We start from the raw sequence: 22,252 nt of genomic DNA, 5'->3' as shown, positions 1-22,252 counted from the left end.
AATCATCCTTTGAAAGCTGAATAAAATATTACTCTATGAGGTGTCACAAACTTCTATAGAATCAGAAGAATTATAATCATTTAAGCTCAAAATGATGAGTTTTTTTTATTTCCACAGTTTTTCTCAAAGAAGAGTGAGCAATTGTTCTTACAATACTATAGGTATTGTAGAAGGTAGAAAATATATCTTCAATAAGAAATAAAATCATCTTGTAATTTACTTTTATTTCTTCCTTCTTCCTTCCTCTCTCCCCTCCTCCTCCTCCTCCTCCTCTCTCTTTCTCTGTCGCTGTCTGTCTCTGTCTTTCTCTCTGTCTCCCCCCCACGCCCGGTGCACATCCTGGCAATGTCATTTTAGACTGGTGCATAAAGAGGGACTGTAAACTTAGTTGTGCATCACTTCTAGAGGATGTAATTAAAAGTTCAAGTCCTAGTTAATAGCCACCGGTGCTAATGGATTAGCAGATAAGGTTGCAGCAAAACTCTGCCCAAAGTTGGTTTCGTCTGTAGAGGCTTGGAGCCAATCAAAATAGCGTTTTGTTCATTGTTACCATATAGCAATGTACCATGTACCAGCAAATTAGCAGGCAGGTAGGTATGCTAGATGGAGAAGCCTGAATTTGGAATCCTAGCCAATTACAGAAACAAGAATAAGCTAATAACTGTGTAGGACCTTCAGATTTGGAACTGCCATTCTTTGGAGTAAATTTGTGTTTTGATCTATAAATTTCATGAAGTGTATAGAACTTGGTTAGAGGAATTTCTGTTAAGTAAGAGATACCTATAATTCCTTACTAGCATTGAAAAACTTTGTATAGTTCTTTCATTTCTGTAACTTGTACTTAGGAAACTCAACAGTCCTTCAGCACATCTTTGTCACCTCATTCCCTTGATAAAATGTACACAAATCATGACAAGGATGAAGTTAAAAGATCAGCTGAGATGGGAATTCTCCTCATCCCCTATATTCACCAATCTTACTACTTCTGGTGTGTCAGAAGAGCCTCTCACACTGGTGTTCACTGAAACATGAACAATTATAGCTATGACCACACACACACACACACACACACACACACACACGCAGAGCGCAATCCTCGAGAGAAATTAGCTACTAACCACCCCACCCAAAATCTGAACTATGTCACTTCAATAGGCATCCTTTAAACTACAGTAGAATGGAAATACATCCTAAAATTAGAAGAGTAAACAAACTGTGTTGATCTTTTCTATTTAATATTACACTTAAAAACATTCTATCTTAATTCAACTTTGCTACCCAAAATAGAAAAACCTTAACTTCAGCTTATTTTCTTTACTTTGGTAATAGTTTTAGTTCATTTCCAAAACTGGTGTGAAGAAGCAAAGGGCTCTTAACTGGCTCTTACACGGTAGGACTGAATTCATAAGCAGAGGCCAAGTGTTTCACCAGTCAGTTACAGCAGGTGACTAAGTACTAGAAACAGATATTTTGAAATACTGTACAGTAGACTATTCCATGCAAAATTGTGCCCACTATTGGATAAAAACTGTGAAGATGGTCAAATGGGAGCTAAATTCATTCAATAGATTGAGTGGAAAGATTATATATTGCAAACCTTTTCTAAAAAAAATAAAGGAAGAGAATCAAGAGGTGGATGGAGGGGGAAGAGAGGGAAGGAAAGGGGATTGAAAAAAGGAATTAATATGTATTATGTACATATACCAATTCCCCACAGGGAATGTGGACATCATGTGCTATAAACATGTACTAATTAGCTGGGGATTTAGCTCAGTGGTTCCAGGGCTGGCCTTGCAAGCCTTGCCCAAGTTCAATCCCCGGTACCAAACCAAACCAAACCAAAAACATGTACTAATTAAAAAAAATACACACAATTTTGTTAAAAAGACAATAGGAAAGAAGGAGAAAGACCAAATGTGAAAGTCATTGGAAAGACAGCATTCAAAGATGACTGCAAAGCAAACATAACAATGTGAAAGGTCAAGAAGTAGGAATCCAGGCAGCCGGGAAAATGGCGGGGGGAAAGGCGGGAGAGGAGAAGCCTGAGAAGCCGAAGCGAGCTGCAGGCGCCGGAGGACCTGAAGAAGAAGTAGAAAAACCTGTGAAAGCTAATACTGTTTCTTCCAGTAATGGAGGGGAAAGTTCCAGTCGCAGCGCTGAGACGCGATCAGCTGAAGAAGAAGCTGCAGACCTCCCAACAAAGCCTACAAAGATCTCCAAGTTTGGATTTGCCATAGGTAGTCAGACAACAAAGAAAGCATCAGCTATATCCATCAAACTTGGATCAAGTAAGCCTAAAGAAACTGTTCCAACTCCTGCTCCAAAAACCCTTTTAGTAGCAGCAGCTTTTAATGAAGATGAAGATAGTGAACCAGAGGAAATGCCTCCAGAAGCAAAGACGAGGATGAAGAATATTGGAAGGGATACACCAACATCAGCTGGACCAAACTCTTTCAGTAAAGGAAAGCATGGGTTTTCTGATAACCAGAAGCTATGGGAACGAAATATAAAATCTCACTTTGGAAATGTCCATGACCAAGACAATTAAATGATGTGCTTTGAATTGGGGTGTGGGGTGGGTGTAAAGTTAAAAGGAACAGTTTCCTTTTTTAAAATGGTATAAGACTATCTTTGGAGCCGCTTTTTCTTTTTCTTTTTCATTTTTTTTAAAGATTGAGTGGTACACTAATAAGTGAGTGTTTGAAATTAGAGGTAATTTATGTTTTATATACAGATTTCAAGACATTTGCTAATTTTGTAGTTTCATGTGATTAGTTCCCAAAGGTTACACATAATAAAGAAATCAGAAATGGTACCTTTTAAAGAATGCATATTTTTTTTAGACACAACTATTAGCACATTAAGAGGGAAGCAAAAAATAACCATCTATTTAAAACTGTCAGCAGTGCCTCCTAAATTAACTCCCTCATTACCTAAACTGACTGTCTGGCTCTCAGGAACAGCCTTATAGAGAAAGGGGGAGTATTGTATTGAAAGGAAAATGTTGCTGGACTATTGACTGAAAGTAAATTTAGATAAAATTTAAATAGTTTTTTCCTTATGGGCATTTGTTCTGTTATCATATTATTAGGTATTGCATTGCTATCAGTGGATACAGATGCTTAGCTCTTTTACTAAAAATAATTTTTAAAAAATTTCTATGTGAAGTATCATATTTGAAATAGCCCATTTCATTTTAATGGTCTTGTCTACCTTCATTAGTCTTCAAAGGACAGCCATTTGCTACCAAAGTAAATCAATATTTTGAATGTGCTTCTCTTGGTTTTTGTTTGTTTATTAGCTAATTCTTGTAAGCATTTCCACCAGAACATGAGGCAAATCATAAGGAAGCTGTTTCTTTTAAAATAAAAACCACCATCAAAAATTTAAATGTACATACTGATTAAGTATTTGGTGGGTTTTCATTTTTTAAAAGGTCTAAACACCAAAAAAAAAAAATTTAACATTGTAGAAGATGGAAGACAGTAAGATGCATTTTCTGTAACTTTGCCTACACATTTACATTACTAAGTTGTTAAATCCAATTTGAATTGAACTCACTACAGGATTTCTTATTAGAACAATTATATGGTTTATTTTAAGTGTATACATACTGCCCAGTGGCCTGGGCATATTGTAGGTACTGAAAATGAAAGAAAATGCATCTTCAAACATATTTTACAGAATTGTTCATCACATATACTGTTAGATTTGTGTACTGTAGGGTGTTTTGTTTTGTATTTTTGTATTGTAGATGGACTTTTTTTAGTTAAACACATCTTTGAAAGCATGCTCAGACAAAAGAAAAATGATACAGTGATTTCCTTCAGAATGCCTACAATGTTAAATTTGGAGGTAGCTTCAGACTATTTTATTGGTGGTAGTTACTTGCTGATCTTTTTCAATAGTAACTCCAGAGAAGAAACCTGCACATATGCCTAATAAGTTGTTCTTTTACATTACAGTTTAGATTAAGCCCCAAGTAAAACAGTGGAAATGTGTATAGAACTATTAGTTCTTACATGATTTAATTATACCAAGATACATGAATTTAACTTTAACTTTACTTTTATGCAGGCAAACTGTTCATTTTTGTCCATTTTACTGTTTGTTAAAATAACATCCCTCTCCTACATACTCTTTTCTTGACCCAAATGAAATACTAAGGTCAAGATGAGGAGAGAAACAACTTGAGATGAATGTCTTCACTAAAATAACCAATAAATTTTGTCAAACTCAAAAAAAAAAAAAAAGAATTAGGAATCTATAGTTTTCTTTCAGTCAAAATTTGTTGAGGAATTTTACCCAATCCTGAACTACAAAACCATGTTTCATATCTTTCTTTTTTTTCTATCTTTATTTATTTGCAGTACTGAAAATTGAACCTAGGGCTTTCACACAGAGCTACATCCCAAGTCCTTCTTTAATTTCTTTTTTTGCGGGGGAGGTACCGGGGATCGAACTTCTTTAATTTTTTATTTTGAGACAAGGTATTGCTAAGTCACTAAATCTCCCAGAATGTGCTTGAACTTGTGAACCTCCTGCCTGTCTCCCATCATTCTGGATCTACAGGCATGCGCTACTGTGCTCAGGTACAAAGTAATATTGCTTTGGACCAATACTCTCTAGAAAATGGTGGTTTAAAAAACCCCCAACATGGGCTGGGGATTTAGTTCAATGGTTTCACCACCTGCTGCACAAGCGCAAGGACCAGAGTTCGATCCCTGGTACCAAAAAACAAACAAACAAACAAAACCCCAACTTATTTTCCTCTAGAGACTGTAAATTTTACTTGGATGGAGACAAATTGTCCCTCAGGTAGTCTTTCTGCTTGGATGAAGCTCATCTCAAGAACCGCTTTCCTTCAGATTTAGGAGAATACACAAATGCATTTAAAGATGTCTTAGGAGGCATTTTGAAAATTCCCTTCATTTTTTTCAGTCAAGCATCTTGAAAGAGCTGTCTGTTACAAGGACCTCTCTTTCCAGCAGCCCTTGCTCTTTTCAACTCACAGCAGTGTATCTCCCTGACTTTCTCTCCCCAGTGGGACATCCCAGACAGAGGTGATCTGGTTTGTGTATTTGTTTTAGTGGATGTTTCTCACACCGTTTGCCCTGATTTTTGACACTGTTAGCCACTTTGCTCTCATGAAATTCTTTTTTTTCCCCCCCTTTGGCTTCCATGCCTGGTTCATGTTTTCTTTTATATTGTATATATTTTAACTTACAATAGTTTGTGCGGGACTGAGTATTGAACCGAAGGCCTTTGAACTGAGTTATGTCCTCAGCCCTTTTTTATTTTTTATTTTGAGACAGTCTCTCTAAGTTGCTCACACAGGCTCAAATGTGCAGTCCTTCTGCCTCAGTCAGTCTCTTGGAGTGCTGGGATTACAGGTGTGCACCACCATGCCCAGCATATCATATGTATTCTTATAAGATGCTTAGAAACACTTTTGGAGAGTGAAATTCTGTAAAGGCCTAAGAATGTTATTTTTAACATTGACGTGAATAGCTGAGGCAAGAAATGTAGAAAGAAAATATTGGGAAAATGAAATAAAACTTACTGATTGCATGTCATAGGAGATACACATTCCTCAAATAATCCCGCTGGTGACCGTGTAATTATAAACTAAATCCAATGCTCTCAAATAAAGAGCTAGTGTACTCGGGAGCTACAGAACAAAGAATGGGTCAAGGAATAAGTCCCTGTGGAAATGGCTCTGGGCTGAGGCTTGGGAATGAAGTGGACGACTCCAACATGCGCACGGGAGGAGAGCCATATACACCCAGGAATGTGAGAAGGGAGCCGGAGGAGCAGAGACTCTCAGCTGCACGGCTTGCGGATCTGTCCTTTGCCCTGTTTCTTCCTCACTGCCCAGTGAGCATTTGGCTCCGTCAGGTAGGATCCAAGCCTTGCATGTCTTTGTGTCCCATGTGGCGGGCAGGTAGTAAAAGCTCAATGAATATTTCTCAATTTGTTTCAAATAAACAATTTCCTTTCCACCCTCTTATACCTCCATAGTTACTGAAAGGTACCCTTAAAAATACCATAATGATTTATCTTTTAATGGATTGAACAAGTTAATCATTTATTCACATGTAGCCTCATTAGAAGATAATTCTGTGAAATGTATTAGGAGAATAGTATGTCTAGAGAAAACCGGGTTCTTTTTTCTCTTAAAAAGCTGTTTCCACCAACATTTTCTTATAAAGATTTATAAATATGTAGCAACGTTGAAAGAGTGTTGCATGAATACCCATATTCTATGTCCTAGATTCGACCACTAACCATTTTGCTTGGTTTCTTTGCTTGCTTTTTCTCTTTCCATTCTTTCTTCTGTCCACCCTTCCTTTGCTCTGTCCACCCTTCAATCCATCAATCCATCTTTCTTTTTTTTTTTTTTTTTTTTGGTACTGGGGATCGAACTCGGGTCCTTGAGCTTGCACAGCAGGCGGCAGAACCACTGAGCTAAATCCCCGGCCCTCCATCTTTCTTTTTTTGAAATATTTTAAAATAAATTGTAGGCACCATACCACTTCTTTTAGAAAATTAAGTCTGCCTGTCACTAGCGAGAAATTAATATTTACTTTTCTCAATATAAAATTTATATATTGTAAAATAAATAAATTCTAAGTGTACTCACTAATTTTTGAAAATTACGTGTATCTGTGTAGATAAAATGAACCCCTAACAAGATGCAGAATGTAATTATCTCTCCAGAAAGTTTTTTATAACCCTTCCTAGTTTTTCTTGTTTTTCCATAGTAGATTAGTTTTGTCTATTTTAGAATTTATTTAAATAGTCAAATATTATATACACTTTTGTACAAAGCCTCTGTCATTCTTCTGATTTTTAAGATTCATCCATTTTGTTGCATGTATGAGTAGTTAATTTCTTCTTTATTTTAGTGAGTAAGAGTCCATTTTTTGTAGGTATCACAGTTTGCTTACCCATTTTTCTATTGGTGAACATGTAGAGTATTTCAAGCTTTAGGCTATTACCAAAAACAAATCTGGTACAAATCTTTTTGTGAACATATGATATCATAGGTAAATATCTGAGCTGTAGGGGAAGTGTGTTAGTTTTATAAGAAATTGTTTGATTTATTTTCCAAAGTGTTGCACTTTTTTATATTCCTCTGACCAATGCAGGCGAACTCCAGGCACTCTACGTCCTTGCTGACATTTGATGTTATCAGTTTTTAAATGTTAGTCATTCTTGTAGGTATTCAGTGACATCTCATTGTGGATTTAGTTTTCATTTCCTTGATGAATCATGACATCGAGCAGTATTTCTTGTGTTTACTACCCATTCAGATACCTTCTTTTGTGAAAGGTCTCTCTGAATTTTTGTTTCTTGAGGTGGGGGTGTTTACTTATCATTGTAGGAGTTCTTTATATATTCTAGATACCAGTCCTTTTTCAAATATATTTTGAGTGAATATATTCTCTCAGTGTGTGAGTTGTCTTATTTTGTTAAAGGTATCTTTTGATGAGAAACTTTAAATTTTGATGAAATCTAATTCATACCTATATACACATTATGGTTTTTAGTTTATGTTACTGGTTTTTGTTGTTATTTGTTTTGAGACAGAGTTTCACTATGTAGTCCAGGGTGTCCTTGTACTTGTGGTCCTCCTATTTAGCCTCCAGAATCCTGGGATTTCAGAAAAGCACCACCACATCCAGCATATTATTATTTTTTAGGACCTCCCTTATGAAACTTTGGCTTACACTCAAGTCATGGAGATACTATCCTATATTTTCCTCTAAAATATTATGGTTTTAGATTCATATTTAGGCCCTATGATCCATTCATAATTAATGACTGTATGTTTGATATTAATTAGTGGTTGAAGTTCATTTTTTCCATATGGGACTTGAGTTATACCATTTGTTTAAATTCCTGTTGAATTATTTTTGTGTCTTTGTTGAAAATCAAATGCTTGTATTAGTGCAGGTCTATTTATATGTCTTTTACAAATATAAATACTGAATACCACCTGAAAGTTTTAAAATATTATCTCTTTATTTGGTTTTTTTGGGTGGGGCTACTGGGGATCAAACTTGGGACCTTGCACTTGCAAGGCAGGCAGAGGCACTACTGAGCTAAATCCCTGGCCCTGATTTTTTTTTTTTTTTTTTTTTTTGAGGCAGGGTCTTGCCATATAGTTCTGGCTGACCTTGAACTCACTGGGTATCACAGGCTGGCCTTGAACTTGCAGTGATCCTCCTGCCTCAGCCTTCTGAGTGTGGGGATTACAGGAGTGTGCCACCATGTCTGGCTTTTATTTAATGTTTACACAAAGTAATCTGGATAAGAATTTCACAGTAAGGATATAATGACTTTTGATAGGAAAATTGCTACCCTGTGTCTTCAAAGTACAAAGCAGCTTTTCTCTCTTGCAGGAATTCAGCTTCTATACTAATAATCAAGTATATCACAATCTCTACTTGAAAGTCAAAGGGCCTTAAAATGCAAAATAAATTTTGTTATTTAAGAAAGATGATCAGGTTCCTCTTACTGGAGTCTTGTGTGTGTGGATGGCAAAGAGTGTTTATAGGAACTTAGATAAGTTTTCTTTTGTTTTTCATTTGTAAAGAAAACATGTAATTTTTAGACTGTTCCTATTATAACACGGTGTCATAAAAGTTAGTGATTTTCAGGGAAATATTTTGGTGAACATGTGGATAAAATGATAAAGAATATAGGTAGGAGAAAGTTGATAAACACAAGGTTCTTTCCTTGGGTAAAAGCTCAAATAACCATCAGATTAACCTTCTCCTGCATGGAATTCTGGATATGTTCTCTTTGTGTTACTGAAGCCAGAGAGAAACATGCCCTCCTGTGGACGTAGTATACTCAGGCAGGTGGGAGAGGAGAGTGGCTGAAAGCCCTTCTTGGCAGCCGCCCTTGAGCTGGCCAACCCAGGAGAATTTATTTGCCTGCTCTTCACTTCAGTAATTCAATAGCTTCTTTCCTTCCGGTAGGGAATGCCTGAGCACTTAAAATGCACCATGAGTCTTTGTCTCATGCCACTCATCAATGTTGTGGTTTGAACACAAAGAATTTTAACATCCCTCACATCCCAAAATAAACAGCAATTCTGGAAATGTCACAGGGCTTTTAGGGCACAGGAAGTGGATTCTGTGAAGTGGATTTAAATTATTCATGGTGCACAGTGGAAACTTCTGGAGCTCCTCCCCCACCAAGAAACAAGAAGAAACAATTATTGGCACTTGAAAATGGGAAGCTGACAACACACTTTCTGGTTGGTGTTGATGGGCACTGAAAAACATTAATGCATGTAGCGTTATGTTTTAGCACATGGAATTTATTTACTCCTAATATCTTTTTTAACTTAATAACTCAATGTTTTAATAATGAAAGTGACCTTCCATAACAATTATTCTGGGTTTGATGCTAGGCTAATTTATAATGCTTCCTTCCCATAATTATTAAAAATAATACCAAAAAAATAATACCAACAGATCACACCTAATGTATCGGTTTGGAGGGACAACTATCACCTGCTAAACCAAGGAATAACAATGTTAAGCTCAAAGTTTTGTTTTGTTTTTTTTTTGGTACCAGGGTCCTTGCACTTGCGCAGCAGGCAGCGAAACCACTGAGCTAAATCCCCAGCCAAGCTCAAAGTTTTTTGAAACAAATGATGGCAGAAATTGGAATCCTAACTGTATCCTACTTATTTGCACATAAATCCTAGGTGTGATCTGTAATTTATGCAGAGAAGTTAGGAAAGAAAAGATTATCAGTGTCCTGCAGAAGAATTTTGGAAATTGGAAAAGGACCACTTATGCATGAATGCTGCCTCATTAAACCAAAAATATAGTTACAGGAAAGTCAGGTGATTAAATTATTCTAGCCTGGAGGCAGGCTCACCTAGAAGCTAAGAATTCTCCTGCAAAGCACTGGTGTTCCCGGTGCCCTTGATAGCAACCAAAAAAGAAAAAAATCCCTTATTAATAAGGCCAGTGGTTCTTAACAGTCTTTTCAGGCTCTGTTTTCTATGTACATGGTACATTCTTTGCAAAGAAGTGTTTTCATTTACTTCAATTAGTTGGAATCTCACTTTTCATGGAAGAAATATTCCATGAGATCTGATGAAAACATTGCTAATTAAGAGGAAAGAAAATACCCTAAACTTACTGATTGAAAGAATAAATTGATTAGCAAAGCAAGAAGAGAACTTAATAGTGTCTTTGAATTTTCTTCTCTTGATTATTTTGAGGACTTTTTCAATTTAGAAATCTGTACTTTATAGCATGCATTTATGTGATCATATTTGCACAAAAATATTAGGAAAATACTGGATGTTAGAAGCAATATCTTACTGATCCAACCAGTTCTACATTTAAAAAAATCACAACTTTGTTCCCAGCTTTGTTCCAAAAAGAAACACAACACCTTTGATGGACTATCACTCAGCCATGGATGTTGGCTCCTTTTCTAATTCACTGCAGACAATCTATTCATGTTCTATTCCAGCTTGAAGGACCCGCTGGTGTGGTTCATAATGACCTAGTTAATTCCTCCCTTTAACTCACTGCTGCCAGGTTATTGAATGAGCTGTATTTTTTTCCTTGCCAATAACTCACTTAATAAAATGGCCCTTAGCAGAGTTAAATCTCCTTGCTGGCTTTGCTGATGCCTGTACTTATTTCTGCTCCCACAAATTTCAGACTTGCCCGGTGAGAACATTCTCTCTCTCCTTAGCTTCACTCAAGTATGACTGCTGGTCTTTTGTGGAAAGGTAATTATACTAATTTCTGTTTGATTTTACTTATTACTGATACCTTATTTGAATTTTTATGTCTGACAGATGATTGGAATATGTGTTCAAAAGGTTGTCTACTAATATTGCTAGCAGCATTATTCATAATAGCCCAAAAGTGGAAACAACCCAGATTTCCACCAACTAATCAATGAGTAGACAAAATAGGTTGTTTCTGTACTATGAAATATTTAACCACCAAAGGAATGAAGCACTGTTACATGAAACAGCATAGAAGAATCTTGAAAACATGCTGTGAAAGAAGCCAGATTCAAAGACCACATATTGTACAATTCCATTTATAGAAATGTCAAGAATCAACAAATCCATAGAGACAGGAAGTAGATTAGTGCTTTCCAGGAGATGGTACAAGGAGGAAATTGGTCCCGATTATAACAGGAATGGAGTTTCTTTTGGGGGGTTGATGGAAATAATCTAGAATCAGATAATAATGATGGTTGTAAAATATAGTAATTTATGAGAAACCATCAACTAGTATAATTTGAGGCTGTGAATTTTGTGTTATGTGAATTTCTATCTGAATAAAAATTAGACAAAAAAAGAGTTAATGGCAGGGCTGGGGATTTAGCTCAGTGTTTCCAGCGCCTGCCTTGCAAGTGCAAGGTCCAGAGTTTGAACCCCGGTACCAAAAAAAAAGAGTCAATGGCTGCTCTCCAAAATGTATGAAAGACCTCAATCCATAGATGTCATGGCTTGTACCTGGATGTCTCCCCAAAGCCTCATGGGCTTTTGGAGCAACTGGATCAGTCCACTGGTGGGTTCACAGCTGGGTGTGACGTTGGGCGGTGAAGCCTGGTGGGACGAGCTGGGCCCCTGTGGGCGTGGCCTGGGAGGGTGTGTATCTATCCCTTCTATGCCCTTGAGCCTGCTCTGCTTCCTGCTGCCAGGCCATGAGCTCTTCTTTCTCCTCTGCCCTGACCCTCTGCCATACCACCCTTCTTTGGAACCAGCCGACTGTGGACTGAAATTCTAAAAACTGTGAACCAAAATAAACCTTTCCTCCTCTAACTTGTGTGTTTTGTCCCAGAAACAAGAAATAACTAAAACAATAGTTATTTCTCAATAGTTTCTCAATATTAGAGAAACAACTTATGGTAAATAGCATATCACAGCTAGAAAGAGTCACTTCGTAATGGTAAGAAGTCCTATTTATTAGTAGGAATTCTACTAGAGAACAGAATTGCTTCAAAAACTATAAGGAGAAATGGATACAAAAGGCAGCAGGTAATCCACAACCAAATGGGCAGTTTTAGCAATCTCAAAAATCAGTAAAGACAGCCAGGCATACACTTGTAATTCCAGCACTTAGAAGGCTGAGGCAGTATGATCACCATAGGTTTGAGGCCAGCCTGGGCTACATAGTGAATTCAAGACCAGCCTAAACTACATGGTGAGACCCTGCCTCAAAAAACAAACAAATCAGTGAAGATATAGAAAGTTTGAGTCATACCATTAACAAACTTTACCTTATGGATGAATATAAAACATTTCACTCAAGGATCATATCTTAAACCAGATGTGGTGGTGCATGCTTATAAATCCAGCACTCTGGGAGGCTGAGGCAGGAGGATTTTAAATTTGTGCCCAACCTGGGCAATTTAGCATGACCTAATCTCAAAAGAAGGGGGAGGGAGCACCTGAGATGTAGTTCAATACCCACTATCAAAAAACAAAAGAAAGAAAAAAAGCCAAGTCTCAATAAATTTCAGTGGATTGGAATACAAATAATCAACTTAGAAATGTATAAAAAAGATAATATAAAATCCTATATTTTTGAAAATAGGTATAAACATCAGTTGGCAAAAATAAATCATAAGGTAAATTAGGGTAAAATTAATACTGAATGACGAAAGTACAAGACACTGAAACTTGTGGAAGGCAGTTCAATCAAGAGGAAAATTTATGACCATAAAATTCAGCTTTTAGAAAAGAATGAGAATTCATCACCAAAGCCTGATCTGAAATAAACAGAAAAGGGCGGGGAATTTAGCTCAGTGGTTCCACTACCTGCCTTGCAAGCCCAAGGTCCTGAGTTCGATCCCCATCCCTGTACCAAAACAAAACAAAAAACAAAGAAAGAAATAAACAGAAAAAAGAATTAAAGTTAAAACTAAAGGAAAAAAACAATAAAGCAAGCATTTGTGAAAGAGAAAACAGAGAACTTCAAGATAGCCAGAAGTTGTTTCTTTAAAGAGATTAAACTCTCTGATAAGATTCTGGTGAGAAAGGGAAAACAAAGGAAGCATAAACAAACAAGATCACTAAAGAAAAAGGAGACAACACTATAGGTCCTATAGCTATTAAAGAAATAGAGATTCTTGAATCACTTTAGACCAATAAATGTAAAAATTGAGGAAAAAATAGCTAGGCATGGTGGTACATGCCTGTGATTCCAATACTTGGGAGGCTGTGGTAGGGGGATTGCCATAAATTCATGGTCAGTGTGGCCTACATAGTGAGTTAAAGGCCAGCCTGAACTACACATCGAGACCGTCTCAAAAAAAAAAAAAAAAGATCAAAAGTGCCTCCATGATAATACACCCAAATTCAAATAAGAAGTCTAAGCAGTCCTATAATTCTTATAATTGAGATAAACTCTTTTAATCTTTCCCATTAAAAAAAAAACAACTAGATCCAGATGGCCTCACTAGTAAGATCTATCAATTAGTTAAAGAAGAAATAGCAAAAACCTTACATAATTCTTCCTGAGAATATGAACCTAGTCATCTTTGATATAAAATCCTAAAACAAACATATTATAAAAAAGGAAAATTACAGACAGTGGAATTCTCATTCATCAATATAGATGCAAAATTATAAGCTAAGTGATAGTAAACTTATTCAAGGTTATACAGAAAAGATAACATTGTTCTCAGGTTGGGTTTATTTGAGATTACAAAGTTTAGCATTAGAAAGTCAATCAGTGTAAAGCATAACAAATATCGATTAAAAGAAAAATATGAGTATCACAACAGACATAGAAAAAGTATTTAATAAAATTCAACTCCTATTCATGATTTAAAGAATAGCGGGGAGCTCTATAAATCTGATAAAAGGTATCTAGCAAGAAAAAAAGTCATTCAACCTAATGATTTACTTAATGATAAAATATTGAAAGTTTTCTTTTTGAAATCAGGAACAAAACAAAGATGCCGCCTACTCTCACTTCCATTCAACTTTTACTGGAGGCTGTGTCAATGTTGTAGCCAAGAAAAAGAAAAGAAAAAAACCCCCCCAAAACAAGAAGTGTAAGAATTGGTAAATAAGGAGTGAAATTCTTGTTATTCACAAATTACTTTCACTATGTAGAAAATCCAATACAATCTACAGATAAATTTTTAGTATTGACAAGACTTTAACAAGTCTATCAAATCCAAAGACATACAAAAACTTTGAATTTCCATGTATATATGTCTAACAGTTTAAAAAGGAACTAAAAATATCAAATAACTAGAACTACATTTTAAAAGAGATATTCAGTACCATTATGTGGTATTAAAATGTTATTGAATGAAATTAAAGAAGAGTAAAATAAAATATCATCAATTCTACTCTGATTTTTCTGTGGTACCTAAGCCAAGAGTACGAATAGAGGTTTGTATATCAGATGTCTAAATATTTAAAATGTAAGTATATCCAATACACAATTAAATGAAAGGCATTTTATTCTCTTTCATTGATTAGTGTTTCTATGTACCAGCAAATCACCAGGCAGATAGGTATGCTAGACAGAGAAACACAAAAATAAGCTAATAAATGCATAGCACTTTCAGATTTGGAATTCCCATTCTGGGCAGTGAATTTGTGCCTTAATTTATATATTTCATGTACAGAACTTGGTTAGATGAATTTCTATTAAATAAGGGATATCTATAGTACCTTACTATCATTGAAAAACTGACTTCCTCTTTGTCCTTCCATTTGCATAATTTGCACGTAGGAAATGCAACAGTATTTCAGCACCTCTTTGTCATCTTGTTCCCTTGATAAGATGTACACAAATCATTACGAGGCTCAAGCTAAAGCACCAGCTGAGATGAGAATTCACTGCATCTTCTGTGTTCACAAGTCATGCTGCTTCCTGTGTGTCAGAGGGGCCACTCATACTGGGTGTGAAATATTGATCTAGACAGTGAAGTTAGGTAGAAATATTATAGGCAGTCAAACAGGGCAATGAAGACAATGCGGAGGATGAGAACACATCCAAGCTGTGGCTAGAGGCACTGAAGAAGATTAAAATCCCGATGGCCAGATTTGCATACTTCCCTAAGGGATGAACAGAAGCTTGAGATTATTGGTACCACCATTTTGGGCTTTCCCGTATAGATAGACCATTAATCTCTATCTGTAGACTACTCTGGGGAAGGGCCATCCTCCTCCACCCACTAGGACCACTAACCCTAAGACTACTAAGCTTATTGACCAAGGTTAATGATGCCATCCCTATACCCTGTTACTATTGGGTCAATATTACCTAAGTGACTATATTTTTAATCTTATTGGTTGATCATAGTTTTTCCCACGTTATACCCACTGCTCGTGACTTTGCTCTATAAAACTTCCTTTGAGAAGTGGGCTTGTTGGCAACCCATTCAGGGCCCCTCCTGTTTCCCAGGAGCTCTTCTTATTCTCCACTCCTATTACCCAATAAATTCTACTCTTAAACTCTCTTGTTCTGTAGAATTCATTCTTTGACTTCAGGGAACATGAACTCGGAATATCTGACATCTAGCATGGTGGGAGTTACATCTATTCCCCCCTGTATCAATATGATCAGTTCTAGCTCTGGCAACACACACACTCCCACACATCCCAAACCCCAAGAAAACAATTCACTGTTAACCACCGTACATAAAGTCTGGACTATGTTATTTCACTAGGCACCTTTTAAACTGTGGTAGGATGGAAGCCCTAGGGTGATAGGTGGCTACATAATGGACAGCTAACGGCAACAAGCAAACCATTATCAATTCTCTCTTAAAATATACTAACAGACCCAAGATTTTAATATTTCTGCCCAAAGCATGAAGCACTGATACAGTGGCAGCGGCAGCTTCATTATGACCAGATGTAGACAAAGGTTGAGAGAGTCACAGAGACATTGCTCCTATCTGTCTGCTCAACATTGTAGACCAGTCCTGGCCACTAACCTGCTGACTTCTTGTTTGATGAGAGAAAAATAAAGTTCAGATGTTTAAACCACTGTTACCTCTGTTCACTATTACAGTACATGCAGGTAAACTGAATCCCTAACAAGCACGCTAACCTCACAAGAGCTTGTATTTTTTGCATGATGTTGCAGTACATACCTGGTATATGTTTTGATCTTTGACCACCAGGACAGCCCTCGACAGGACACTGAGATCAAACAACCTGCCCAATGTCATATAGCTCTGCAGACAGCTGTATGTGCCAAAGCCTGAACAAATGATTCACTTATTTAATCACTGCCAAAGAATGGCATAAGACTGCTCCCTAAACCAAAATATCTCTTTGTGATCAACGTAAGCCAACATCCTATAATTCCTATCACATTATTGGGGCCATTTTGCAGCTACTCTGTCTTAGAGTCGCCAGAAATTGACACCTTCTAAATTCTGTGTATGGACTTTTTCCCTTAATGACAGCAATTATGTTTTGTAAACACTCTCATATAAAAGTTAGCAATATGATCTATAACATAACTTTGGGATCTAAATCATAATTTTTTTCTGGGTGTTGGAGTAGACCCAGAACTGCTTGTATAAAATACTGATCTTAAACATAAGGTTCCTGTGTGAGTGTGTGGTAATAAAAATAATGGTTACTAAACACTGTTCTGGGCACAATTCCAGCCACTTTATGTGCATTCACTCACTCCATCCTCACAGTAACTCTGTGGCATCTACTATAATAACCACCATTTCTCAGGTGAGGAAATCAAGGCCGATAAATGTTAAGTTACTTGTCCCAGACTTTTAAATCACCATTGAGTGACAGAAAAGGATTTTGAACCCCGAAAGGCTGGCTCCAGGATATGTCCTGTCTAACTTTGTTAAGAAGCTATTTGTTGGTCATCAAAGCCCATGCTCAATCACATAATTGATAACGCCAAATCACCACATATTAAAGTCTTGTTGGAAAATTCTCACTGCATGTTATAAAGCATGGTGCCACTATACAGTATTCATCTAGAATTTTCTGAAGAATATGAACTGTGTCCATACTGTGGGCTCAATCCAACTACATCATTTGGGACTACATTGTTTTAGTCCTCTGTTAAAGGTTTTATTCAGGTGTTCTCCGAAATCCTCAGGGGATCATAGGTGGGACCTTTGGAAGGTGATGGGATTATAGGGGCATTATAGCCGATTGCTGTTGGGAGTTACGGCCTGGTTGGAAGAGGCAGGTCACTGTGGGTGTGACCAGGAAGGTTATGTCTCCCTCCCCAGGTCCTCCCTTGATTTCTGCTTCCTGGTCATCATGAGGTGAGCAGTTTCTTCCACTATGCCCCTCTGCCACGTGGTTCTGCCTAGGAGTCAGTTGACTATGGCTGTAACTATGAGCCAAAATAGACCTTTCTCTTTTACGTTGTAGGTGTCAGGTATTGTGTACCAGCAAGAGGAAAGTGACCGAGACATTCCCTTTGGTTGACTTCACCATGCTTAGGGATTTTGCAATTTACTCACTCTGCAGGATAGTACAAGAGAGTTTGACAAAAGTTTGCTTTCATGTTTACTGTAATAATTTCATGAGGGTGGTTCTGCTTCGTCACACAGTGCCATTACATTAATAAAGGACAAAAAATTCAACACAAGTGAGTAAAAGCAAAATTAGAAGTTACTGGCTCAAAAAATTGAAAAGTCGTGGTGTGCTACAAGGACCATCTGATCTGTGCTCAAATGATGACACCAGAGTTGTGGTGCCTTTATCTCTACTCTGTTCTCTGGTCTGCTCTGCAGTCCTCAGATCTGCAAGGTGTGAATACTGTATCTCTTTCCCAGAAATCCAAGCTGCAGATTGGCTCTGAGCAGCTTATCACCTCATCTCTAAACTAATCCCTGTGGGTCACGGGAATGCAGCAGATTGAGTAACCCTGTTCTGCTCAGCGTTCAACAATTGGTGCAGGGGATGTAGCCAAATCTGCAAGATGCTACTAGGTTGAGGGTGAATAGATAATAATCCCCAGAAGAAAACTGTGTTATCAGAGTACAAGTATGTAGACATTGGGCAGCAAAGACAGCAAATTCTGCCACAGTCAGGTTAGGACCATCTGCTGTTATTTTGCAGACGCTGTGATGATTTAGTTGACCCGCTTCCTATTAAGTATGGAGGAGGCCAGGACCCATACCTCTCCACCACTCCCATTAACATGAAAGACCTACCACATGCAGTCAGCAAGCTTTATTTAATTTTCCTAATATTATTTTCCTATATACTTATTGCCTCATCTATTAATGGTTTCTTTTTATATTGTAAATATTTTTATAACCTGTTTTAAAACTCTGTCAGAAAGAGAAAGTATATATAGACTTTTTTTTTTGGTAACAAGAATCAAACTCAGGACCTTGAGCTTGCAAGGCAGGCAGCGGAATAGACTGTGTTTAATATTGGATATGTCAATGTTATCTAAATGCCCAAGCTAAAGATTTGTGTAGCCAATATTGTTCTCAGAGAGATTAGCACAGCTATTACTATGATTTTTATTTATAACTTTGACAGAAAAGAATGTATTTTAGTCTCTGCTTTGCCTAGATCATTCTCCCCTTGTCTGCCTGACAATTTTCCCTTTAGCTTTCAATATTCAAACATTACCTTCCCTTCCTTGATTCCACCTTTCTCCTGACCCCAGATCCCGAGGACAGTGGGTTCTCACCCATTTGTGCTCCAAGTATTTGTTATGATACATACACTCACACACCTGCATCAGCAGCACCTGACCACAGTGCAGGAATAAATGCTCAGAAGAGTCCACGGAAGAAAGGAAGAACAGAAGGAAGGAAGAAAAGTGGGAAAGAAAACATTTAAGAAAGAAGAAAGAGGAAGGAAGGAAGGAATGGAGAGGAGAAACATAGAGAGGGAAATAGAGGAAGGAGGGAAGGAAAGAGAAATGGAAGAAAGGAAGGAAGAAAGAATGGAAGGAGAGGAAGGAAATAATACATTAATTTAGAAAATGGCTTCATCGGAAGGATCTGTATGGGTTAGTGATCCATTTCACATGTCTGGCAGTAAAAGACAACACCTTCCACTGACCAACAAGCACATTCCTGTTAATTTCTTGATTTGTGTAGAAATGATTCAATATGGAAGCCTTGAGAAGATGGGATTCTCCTCTATGGCCTTCTATACACATGGAGATCCAAAGTCCTCTCCTAAGCTGCCTGAAAGTGTCACTACTGCCCCTAAGAAGTCCTTGAGAATAGCAGAGGTACTGGAATCTGTGTCGCCTTTGCTTTAATAATAGAGTTTTTAATGGTTGCAGGAAATTGGTTGTCTTTGAGGATTACTTAAGTTTCCCATTTTCTTGTAAATATTTTGGTACAAACATTATCGTCTTGGGTTTCAGAGGAAGTTACAATAGAAAGAGCTTGAAACTGCACACAAAGCAACATACTCTCCACAGACATTTATTTGTAGTTATGTCTCTTCAGTCTGAATCTAAATCCTCTAGTCAATACCATCCTTAGTCTACTGCCCTTTGTGAATCTATTCTGCTTCAAGCTATGATCACCAAGGTCCTCAAAGGGTTGAATGTGGAAGGTCCTTATATTTTATGACACTTCAACATGTCTGAAAGTGCAGGATATAAAATAGTGCTAGTGTCTGAATAACATGGCTTCTGGCCAATTGATACAGAGGAAAAATATAGTATTCTATTATTGTGAAGTTCTAGTTCTTCCCTACTATTTAGTGGCTATACGTTTTGTAATAAGTATTCACTTAAATATTTTAATACCAATTATTTTTGAAAATTTAAAGCAAATCTCTGTCTTTAGAAATTAAAAAAAAAAAACACGCCAGCCTGAGACACCTGCCATTTTCCCCATGAACAACACTTTTATTTGGCAGTCAGAAAAGTCTCTATTTTTAGACCAAAAAACAAAGACCTTTGATAAAATACCACTTCAAACTTTTCTCCCAGATATCCCACCAAACCCTCCTTGATCAAAACAAACACAAAAAATGAACTCTAGACCCTCCTCTACATATTTTTCTTCTTATGAGGTAAATATTTTCAAAATGTGTTAAATGGCAAGATTGGGTTCATTATGTGGCCAGGAGGACTCAAAAGAGTTAAATCACTGAATAACTAGTTACTAGACCAAGAAACACATTTGCTGGCCCTGAACTCACTATGTAGCCCAGGATGGCCTTGAACTTGCAGCAATCCTCCTGCCTCAGCCTCCTGAGTGCTGGGATTACAGGCATGTGCCACCACGCCCGGCACGAAACACATCATTTTCATAAGTAAGTTTTCTCAGTATGGTAATTTCATAGCATCTAGTTTTAGTGACTACATTTTAAAGGGAAAAATGAACTGAATTTTTCTCATAAAAATGTTGCATAAAAGGAAGCCGAGGGCCTGGATTTAGCTCAGTGGTTCTGCTGCCTGCCTTGCAAGCGCAAGGTCCCAAGTTCGATCTCTGGCAAAAAAAAAAAAAAAAGAAAGGAAGAAAGAAAGAAAGAAAGAAAGAGGAAGACGACCTTTTAAATCCATTTGGAGTTAGGCAGTTCATCAGAAAATCAGGAACTGTGTTCTCCAGCCGGTCATAGCCCAAGGTTCCAGCAGGGGGCGCTCTACCTCCGGCCCAATGCTCTCCAAGTCACCTTTGAAGCAGGACCCCCATGTCCTCATAGCACCCATGAAAAGCTGTTAAACTGTGTTTGTGGCCTTGCTTTTGCGTCTTTTGACATTACAGGATTAGATCTGTTTCAATCCTAGCCCAGTCTTGCCAACATAGTACATATCTCAGAAATAGGTACAAATCAACGTTAAAAGCTGCTTTCTCCGGGTACAGGGTGGTGTACATCTGTAATTCCAGCTCTCTGGGAAGCTGAGGCAGGAGAATCGCAAGTTTTAGCCCAGCCAGAGTGACTGGTTCAGTGAGACCCTATCTTAAAAAAAAAAAGGTTGAGGATGTAGCTCAGTGCAAAGACCCTGGGTTCAATCCACAGTATTTTTTTTTAAAAGTGCTTTTATACAGAAGGGACCTTCCTAGTCTTTCCAACTTTTATTTTAAAGAACACACTTCTTATTTCAGGGGGAAAAAGAACTCTATTTTACTGTTTTTAAAGCCCAGAAAGCCAAGAAGGAGAAAGAATATTGTGTTCTAAGAAGGGTATGGAAGAAGAAAGTACTAGAAGTGTACACCAGCTAAAGGGTCATCATACGATATGAAGTGGAGCTGAGTCTACAGTTTGAAGAGCTTGAGTAAAACAATTTTTAGCCCATCTTCGGCATAGATCCCGCCCTTGTTATGTAAAATGTAAAATTTCTCCTTCATCCCACTTCTTCTACTGCCTAGCACAGAGCCTGCCAGACAGTGAGTACGCAAATATTTAGTGAGTAAAAACAACATAGAAGCTTTTGCCTCTGGACTGTAAGAGCCATTGTCCAATGCGGAAAGTCCCCAGTTCATGTTAATAAGCACCTATTGTGTGCCAGGTATTGATTAAAACAAATCAAAAAGCAAAAAATAAAAACAAACAAACAAAAAAAAAGACAAAAAAACCCCCAACCCAATAAAACAAAAACAAAACCTTTGGGTACTTCTGGTGAGTGAGAAGCTGGAGTTTCTTTGCATCTAGGTTCAGTCCCTTCTCCTAAGGAAGCCCGGAGGGACACTATGCCTGGATGCAAAAGCCCAGCATCCCAGCTCACCTGGAAGCACAGCCAGGGGTGCAACGCAGGAGGCCGACAAGAGAGAGCACCAGGCCACTGGGAGACAACAGCACAGGGCTGCAGCTGACACTGCCTGGACCTCTTGGAAATCCCCAGGACAGCATCCCCTGTGCAGAAACTAAGTTATTGTTCCTGGATGACTTCACCTCGCTCAAAGGGAGATAGAACGAGCACTGTCCCTCCAGTCTCCTATCTTGCCCTTCAAGCCTTGTCACAGGTGGCACATGGGTTCCATTACATCAAAACCAACAAAAATGTGACTGGGCTTGGAGAAGGGTTTAGAGTGCATGTGGTCTTGGGTTCAATGTCTAGCACTGAAGGAGAGGGAGAGGAAGAGGGAGAGGGAGAGGAGAAAAAAGAGGAGAGGAGAGGGGAGAAGTGAGAAGGGAAGAGAGGACAGGAGGAGAGAGGATGAATCTTTATATAAGATCACATAACTTTATATAAGTTACATGTTTGGCCTGGGTCCGAACAGAAAATTCTTGCACAAAGAAACATTATTATGTGAATCCAGTTCCTTTCATATTATTCAAGTTTCTCAACAATGTTTCTGT

At 37.7% G+C, this 22,252-nt stretch overlaps 1 protein-coding gene, 1 long non-coding RNA gene and 1 pseudogene across 3 annotated transcripts in view; 2 read left to right on the top strand and 1 right to left on the bottom strand.

Annotated features, from left to right (window-relative positions):
* Window positions 1-22,252, bottom strand: part of Cldn10 (claudin 10) — a 118,909-nt gene that overhangs the window by 35,270 nt on the left and 61,387 nt on the right. The window lies entirely within an intron of this gene.
* The window catches only part of LOC110346946 (uncharacterized), a 61,878-nt gene that overhangs the window by 15,775 nt on the left and 23,851 nt on the right, over window positions 1-22,252 (top strand). The window lies entirely within an intron of this gene.
* On the top strand, window positions 1,996-2,796 carry LOC147823538 (PEST proteolytic signal-containing nuclear protein pseudogene; annotated as a pseudogene).

The sequence above is a fragment of the Heterocephalus glaber genome, unplaced genomic scaffold, assembly GCF_053883595.1.
Source record: "Heterocephalus glaber isolate CG9 unplaced genomic scaffold, H.glaber_assembly_v1.0 deba00001577, whole genome shotgun sequence".
Classification (NCBI taxonomy): domain Eukaryota; kingdom Metazoa; phylum Chordata; class Mammalia; order Rodentia; family Bathyergidae; genus Heterocephalus; species Heterocephalus glaber.
This window is presented reverse-complemented; position numbering and strand designations above follow the sequence as displayed.